Source organism: Rhinolophus ferrumequinum, unplaced genomic scaffold (assembly GCF_004115265.2).
Source record: "Rhinolophus ferrumequinum isolate MPI-CBG mRhiFer1 unplaced genomic scaffold, mRhiFer1_v1.p scaffold_68_arrow_ctg1, whole genome shotgun sequence".
NCBI lineage: Eukaryota > Metazoa > Chordata > Mammalia > Chiroptera > Rhinolophidae > Rhinolophus > Rhinolophus ferrumequinum.
The window spans coordinates 7,680-16,028 of record NW_022680431.1 but is presented as its reverse complement, the minus strand read 5'-3'; the positions used below and the strand labels follow the sequence as shown (position 1 = coordinate 16,028).

The 8,349-nt window shown below is 37.8% G+C and overlaps 1 long non-coding RNA gene across 1 annotated transcript; it reads left to right on the top strand.

Moving 5' to 3' along the window:
* The first annotated feature begins 1,980 nt into the window (after positions 1-1,980).
* LOC117020056 (uncharacterized) lies at positions 1,981-6,631 on the top strand. The gene is made up of 3 exons (XR_004422619.1): positions 1,981-2,093; positions 2,847-2,960; positions 5,997-6,631. It is a non-coding gene; the product is annotated as an uncharacterized LOC117020056 (long non-coding RNA).
* The last annotated feature ends 1,718 nt before the right edge of the window (positions 6,632-8,349 follow it).

The window sequence follows — 8,349 nt, the reverse complement described above, 5'->3', positions numbered from 1 at the left end:
CTAACTCCGAAAGCTGCCGGTTCGATTCCCACATGGCCAGCGGGCTGTCAGCCACCAGGTTGCCAGTTCCATTGCTCGACTCCTGCAAGGGATGGTGGGAAGCGCCCCCTACAACTAAAAATTTGAACCCGGCACCTTGAGCTGAGCTGCTGCTGAGCTCCCGGATGGCTCAGTTGGTTGGAGTGCATCCTCTCAACCACAAGGTTGCCGGTTTTGACTCCCGCAAGGGATGGTGGGCTGTGCCCCCTGCAACTAGCAATGGCAACTGGACCTGGAGCTGAGCTGTGCCCTCCACAGCTAAGACTGAAAGGACAACAACTTGACTTGGGAAAAAGTCCTGGAAGTACACATTGTTCCCCAATAAATTCTGTTCCCCTTCCCCAATAAAATCTTTAAAAAAAAAAAAGAAATATATCACATCAAGTTGAATTTTGAAGTAAATTTTAGACACTTAGAGAAAGAAAGGGAGTTAATACTCAGCCTTTGAGAAATGTTTGAACCAAATGATGCTTAACATCAACAAACAAATAAACAAATTGCTTCCAGTTTTTATATTGAATATTAAAAATGCTTCATGGGTTCTATTTAATATAAAATCTTTCTTCTTGTCAGATTTAACTTTGCAAAGCGAAGACATTACGAAGGAAGTGTACTTGGCTTAATGTTCAGATAGGGTTGAACTGAGTAGCTCTTAAGCTTAGGACACGTCTTGTGAAAGTTTTATGGCATCTGTGTTATGGGATAAATCTAAATTTTACTGTTAATACTCTCATAAACCATAGAAGCCATTGTCAATTATGCTATCCATATTGTGTAAATGGGTGATACTTCCCAAGATTTTGCGTGCCTTATTTCAAATGACTGTAAAACCAAAAGTGCTGCCTTCTGAGAAAGGAATGTGTCTACTTCTACTGTCTTTTTCCTGACATGTTGGGTGACAGCATACCATCTGAAGGAGCAAATGAGCTTGATCCAGCTTTACTACCACTAAACCCTGATGTCTCGCCTAATGCATTTGCTGAAAATGACAGGTGAGTTCATTTTATTGAGTTTAATTTAGAAAATGTATCTCTGAAGTATAAATGTTTCATTTTTGTGTCTCCATGAGCTATTCCCGCAGCATAACACTGCAGGTTTCCACGTGTCATGGCTCCCTCCAGCCTGACTTACTGCAGCTCTTGCAGCTGTCCATGGTGCTCATGTGCAGAGGCTGCAACAAGCCAGGATGAGCCCATCACTCACTTACATTCTGTTGCACAAAATTCAACTTCAGAAATTGTACTAATACTAGTAAAACTGCACTATTTAGGATTCCATGATAGAGGAATTCTAAGGCCAGCGTTTCATATCTATGTGAAGATGCCTAATAACAAAGTTACTCATTCACAAAACCACTTGTCAAAAGCCCCATTAAACTAGAGGCAGAGAAGCGGTGTACTAAAGACAAAAAATAAAAGCTTCCTCATCACAGCAGAAAGGTTCTGGATAGGCCCTCAGATCCTCCCCAATTTAAGAGATTTTTGTTTCCACATATTTTTGGAGAAGGGAAAGAAAAGCCATAATAGGGTTTGTGTGAAAAATAGGGTAGTTTTTTCTTATATATTCTTATTCATGGTACATGAATAAAACATTAGGAATCAATCAATCAATCAAAAATAGGACCTAGTCTAAATATATTTCTCCCACGAGTATGTCTCATAGAATATTTAGTGTGAAAGCGTCCATCAGTGATCATTTATGTAGAGGTATAACTGTACAAAAGCTAATTTCTTTAATTTTTCAATATTTTGGACTGGGAATATTGAAACAATCTTGATATAAATCACAAGAAAACATTTTTCATTATGTTATTAAGAAATCCTTCTGCACTTAAGTTTGCACAAGAATCTGTCCTAATAATCTGATTAGTTTTTTTCTTATTCACTGAGCCAAATAATATTTAGAAAAACATTTTTAAAATAATGGTTATTCTTTCTTCGTTTTTTCAGGAATGCGAGACACACTGAAGATATTTTACCCAGTGACTATGAAAGACTTTTGGGTCAATTTCCTGCCAAAAGACACGTTGAGTCCTTTATTGGAAAACGAGATAGGTAAAGAAAATTTAATATTTTTACCAAATATGTTATGATTATTTAATCTGCAAATTATCTTTTCACTGTTCACAATTTATTTTTTTTGTTCCAAATTGGTAACTTTTGATAATATTCAATTTAGTTAAAAAATAATGTATATTCTTCAATAAAATATACCAGGCCCATGCATTAGAAAATCGGGCTTTCTAGTAATATCATACTCACTGGTTCAGACACACTTAGTTTTGTAATTAACAATCATTTGTAAATCTGCAATCAAATTGAAGTAGACACTGTAAAATAAGACACCGTATAAACTGAAGCAAATTTTCGGGTCACCGTAGTACTTGTTTTTTAACTTCTTGCTCAAACCAAGCATTGGAAGATTCTTCTTTAACTGGACAATAGCTGGATATTTACTAGGTAGTATTTATGTCAAGTAGCTTTTAAAAATCACTTAGTTTAAAGAAACTTCCTCTGAATGGCAGAACAAACTTCAAATATTTACCCAATTATGTTATTTTATAAATTTTTTGCTCGTTTAATACACAATATGTCTTCAGACACTCCCTGAAAATGCCAAAATGTGTTGGATTATTCCCACTTCCTCTATTTTTAGGTTTAGGTATATGTTTCTTTTAGAATTGTTGTGAAAGAAAATGAGTTGGGTGTTGGAATTCCTTTTTATCTGACACCAAAATATTTGGAACTTTGTTATATATACCATTTCTATTTAAAACTCTCTGATTTCTGTTTCCTCACATTTCACAGCGATGACGTCTCAGGGGACAGTGGTCCGAACGAATCTCAGTTAGATGACCAAGAAGCACTCCTTGAAAAGCAAGATGCTCTGAGAGAATACCTCCAGTACCTTCGTGATGAAAGGTAAAAACAAAAAACAGAAAACTTGGTATAATGAGTTATTATAAATGATTTTCTAAAAAGAAGCTACATAATGGAGACATACCTATCTCTGTTCCTCACTATCTATGAAATGGTAATTCTCAACCTAGACTGCCATTAGACTCCCTTAGAGAATCGTTCAAATACTGATGTCTGGCCTTACGCAAAACTCATGGCCAGGAAATTAATGCCTCTAGTGGTATGGCTCTAGACCAGGGGTGTCCAAACTGCTGCCAACGGGCCAACTGCAGCCCGCAATCCATTGTTAATTGGCCCACAGCAAATTCCAAAAATATATTTAATTACCTTAAATAAACAAGATGAGGCAATACGTACTTCACCTCGAGTGAGGGGCCCGGCTGTGTGTGTATTTACCGCATACGGCCCTTGGTGAAAACCGTTGAAAAAAGTTTGGATGCCCCTGCTCTAGACATTGGTATTTTCTAGGGCTCCCCAGCTGATTCTATTGTGCCTCTAGAGTTAAAAATGATGAGTCTGAATCTGGAAATAGGTTTAATCAAAAGTGCTGATATTTGAAACATGTGAAGCTTTTTCAATTAGCAATTTGGTATCACATGGAACTCCCTTTATGTGCATATTCAAACCTGATTTTTACTAAATTCAGCCTTGAGTTCTTTTGACTGTTCAGATCCTGTAAAACTTGTGTCTCTCTGAGGTGATAGATATTGGAGAACAATAACAGGAAGTGGGGTGATCTCCCTTTTTATTCCAATTATTTTTGTTTAGATTGTGAGTACTAAGAACAATTCTGGTTGGGTGAGCTCAGACAAGATGACTATCTTTGCCTCCTGATTAAATTGTGTAAGAATAGTTATAGCTGCTTTAAGGTTGAAGAACAATTCATAGATAATAACTAAAATCAAAGATCATTATTTAGCCCCAGATCACTTTACGGAGCACAGATAATACCGTAGGTCACACATTATATCTTTAGATGCTTTGTCATCTAAGAGCCTTAACATGCACAATGCCTCTTTCTGATTGGCAGTGATGGGGAAGACTTTTCAGTAATAAGAAATAAGCTCTTTGGAACAAGCTGATGATAACTCCTCAGTGGAGTTATAAAAGGTCAGGGTCTCTGCACCCACCCACCGTGTGTTCTTCTTTTATTCTTACAAAAATCATTCAGTTATTTAAGTAGGTAAGAGTCACTTATAAGATACATCTTAGAGTTCTCACAGTAAGACCTCATGTAAGAAGGATACTTCTGGGGCCGCCCGGTGGCTCAGGTGGTTGGCGCTCTATGCTCCTAACTCCAAAGACTGCCGGTTCAATTCCCACATGGGCCAGTGGGCTTTCAACCACAAGATTGCCAGTTCAATTCCTCGAGTCCCACAAGGGATTGTGGGCAGCGCCCCCTGCAACTAAGATTGAACACGGCACCTTGAGCTGAGCTGCAACTGAACTCGCCGATGGCTCAGTTGGTTGGAGCGCATCCTCTCAACCACAAGGTTGCCAGTTCGGCTGAGCGGCACCCTCCACAATTAAGATTGGAAGGACAGCAACTTGACGTGGAAAAAAGTCCTGGAAGTACACACTGTTCCCCAGTAAAGTCCTGTTCCCCTTCCCCAATAAAAATCTTAAAAAAAAAAAAAAAAAAGAAGGAAACTTCTGCCTGAAGAGGACCCCAAGCCAGTAGACAGCTTAAAATGATTCATGCAGGGTGGTGATCACCTAACAGAGAAAGCTAAGAAGGAGTAAACAGTTTGATATCTCCTAGTTTGCTCAGACGTATTCCTATCCTTCTGTCAAAGATATAACACATAGAAGACTGTCTCACTCTAATGAGAAACACTGGCTTTCTTTGGAGAACCAGCCATGCTGCTTTTGCTAATTGAAGTTTTAGTCCCACAATTGACTGTTAGCACCTCACTGATGTACAGGAAATACGACCATATTACAGCATGACTCATTATTGTGAAAATACCAAGGTACTCTGGGTTTAATTGTATTCCTGAAGTACAATACAGCAAACTTCCTACAGCAAAGTCCAATTTAGGTTATTTTGCCTATAAAGTGAATATAGGTACTATGGCACCAAAAGCAGTCACTGTAAAATGTATTTTGTGAAGAGAAAACACAAATAAGTTTTTTTCTGTTTATTAATTGATATATTTGCTATCACAGTTGTTTTTATGTGTACATGGATACAAGACATATTTCTAACCTGAGTTACTTTAAGATAACATTAGCCCATAAAAGATGTTTATGAGACTTTGCAAGTGCTTAGTCATCACTGTATCACAAGTTGGCATAATTTTCTTTAAAGGTTATGCAGTAAATATTTTTGGTTTTATTGCCTATATGGTTTCCATTGCAACTACTCGGCTCTGCTATAGTTGTGTGAGTGTTGCCACAGATAATATGTAAAATGACAGGGAGTGGATGTGTTACAATAAAACTTTATTGGTAAAAAATGAAGGTAGGTTGGCTCTACCCCTAACTAGGTCAAAAAGATTAAACTAGATGAGCTGAGACTGAAGACAATTAGTGGTCATTCTTCAGTTCCTGGAGCAAATGTCTAAAGTTTTCATTAGACGCCTCAAGAGTAGACAGGGTGTCTGGGAAGGCACCTGCGCCATTGGTTGCTTCTGTCCACTGATTACAAAATCACCTCTACCAGAGATCAAGGTCAGGGGCTCTGCACCCGCGCACTGATTATTATGAAAGGAGATTTCAGGAAAGGATATTATGAAAGGAGATTTCAGAAAGGATAGTACTATGAAAGGAGATTTCACTTTGCTCAAAAACATACTTTAATTTCAAATGGGTAATTATTAACGACGTATCAGAGAGCCCCTTCGCATTGTAGTTCCATCTGTGACAAACAGGCCTTTGAAGATGCTCTCTTGATATTGCAGAATAGAGCCTCCTATCACAGGTCATTGACAAGGGGCAAAGAGAAAATGAGGTTTATCAAGTGAGTGGAGAAGGAATGAAACTAATATGCTGTAAATAAGAATATTTTACACTTACACACCAATTCTTCTTTTTCAGAGTTTTCGAAGAAAAATGATTAGGTGAAGTAATTATACTTTGATTTCTACTTAACTAATTCAAGAAACATCTTCAATATCAAAACCAAATAAAATACTGTGCTGGTCATGTTGTGACTTATTTTATTCCAACATAATAACTGTTGCTTACATTGCGAATATTATTTAAGAGTTCTTAAAATTGTCTTTAAATCATGAAAATCCTGGAATTCCAGAGGCTGCATATCTTTTCTAACAAAGATATATTTAATGACAAGTAAACACCAGGTTCATTCCAATTGTACGACGCTTTATGGAAGGGTAGTAATAGAGCAAAACTGATGTGTTTATTTATGGAGCACACTTAACTATTTAGAAGAACGGAGCAGATAATCAGTGTCTCCAAATTTCAATGTTAAGCAGATGGAATGCTGTGTTAAATGAACCTCAAATTGTCTAAGAGAATACCTACAAAATAAATTTTTTTTTTCAAAAAGATTTTCAAAAAATGTTTTGCATCCCCACATCCGAAGGCAAAGTTTATTTTGAATGAGAGTAATGGCCTCTGAAATTTGGATCTCTAATTGCCAAAGGCTCTCTTCTGATTTAATGCCTCAGTGAAGGAGAATGGCCTGTGCTTCTGACACTGGACCTTTTTTTTATGCTCCTATAAGTATGTGTAGTATGTAAACTGAGTGGAGCATTTGTTTTTCAGTGACACATTTTTTTTCCATAACCACTCAAAGAATCCTTTGATCATACCACCTTCATCAATGAAAGTACATTTGGAGACACAACTATTTTCCTAAAATGATTGCATAAAATTACATACAGAAAATAAAGAGCTTTGATTGTCATGCAAACAATTTCTATTGTTTTGATTAATTTAAAGGAAATGGCACCACCTTGTTTTAGCACTAAAGTCCTATGCACTAAATAGGTCTCTTTGATATGTAAGGTAGGACAATTTGAATGTTTTGTTATGTGTCACTCCTAAAGTAACAGTGACTTAAATAAGAGAGAAATTCCTTTCTCACATTAGGCCAATCATAAAATGTCAAGGGATAGTATGATGGTTTAGTTCCATAAAGCACTCAGAAATCGAAATCCCTTCCAGGTCACCGTTCATAACCTATGGTGTAGCCCTTCTCCCCATGATCCAAAGTTGCAGCTGCAGTTCCTGCCATCATACTTGCATTCTTGCATCAGACAGAAGAGTTAGGGGTAAAAAAAGAAAGAAGAAAGGAAGCAAAAATGCATGCTGGTTCTGCTGATATCTTATGCTAGCATCCCCTGGCGGGGAACATATTTTTATGGTGATAGTCATTTGCAAAGGAGGCTGGGGAATGTTTGTTTAGTTTTTGTTTTATGTGCCCCACCAAAAACTGGGGTTTTATTCACATAAACCAAACAAAACATATTTTTATGTGGAGATGCTTTCTTTTCAAAACTCAGGGTATGCATCTTAAATTCTTATCAAGAGGCATAAAGAAATGATAGAGCAAGTGGGAATCAGAAAGATCCTAACCGTAATGAAGAATCAATATCATCACAAGGCAAAGCTTTGTTCACTTTCCTTTGCTACATTAGAAAAGATGCCTACATAAGGAGAGTCTAGAACTACAAGTAATTGCAAAGTATGTTACACAAGTTGAGGTGAAATAGACTAATTATATCTTTTAAATATCAGATTTCCCAAATTACTAAATATTTGTGACTTTTCTAAACAAAACACTGCAGTGAGCATAGAAAACTTTCAGATGTTACTTACACGCAAGAAATTTATAAAGATCAAATGGGGCCATAGCACTAATGCCATTTGTGCTCTAAAGAATTTTATTTAATTTTATTAACTTAAATTCTTTCAACTTCTTCCTATTCTTTCAAGAACTATGTATTGAATGACTCTGATGCGCAATGTGATTATCTGAGAGTTGGTTTCTGGGCAGAGGGAACAGCAAGTTCAGCGAGGGAAGGGTCCTGGCGTATCTGGACAGCAAGGAGGGCAGTGGGCCGAGCCGTGTGCACTGGAAAGGGCTGAGCAGGAGATGAGGTGAGAGAGGTCACCAAGGACTAGACATCGTGGGGCCTCACAGGCTCCGGAAGGACTCGAGGACTGAGATGAGGAGATGGTACGGAGTTTGGGACAAGGATGTGACATTATCTGAAATCTATTTTATAGGGTCGTTCAGGCTGCTACATTGGGAATAGGGTGAAGGGCTGGAGGGGTGCTAGGAATGGAAACAGGGAGACAAACGCGGAGGCTACTGCCATGAATCAGGTGAAAGACGACGGTGGCTACCAGGGCACAGACAGCGCAGGTGGGGAGCAGTGGAGTCTGAATACGTCTTGAGAGTGAGTCACATTATTTGCTT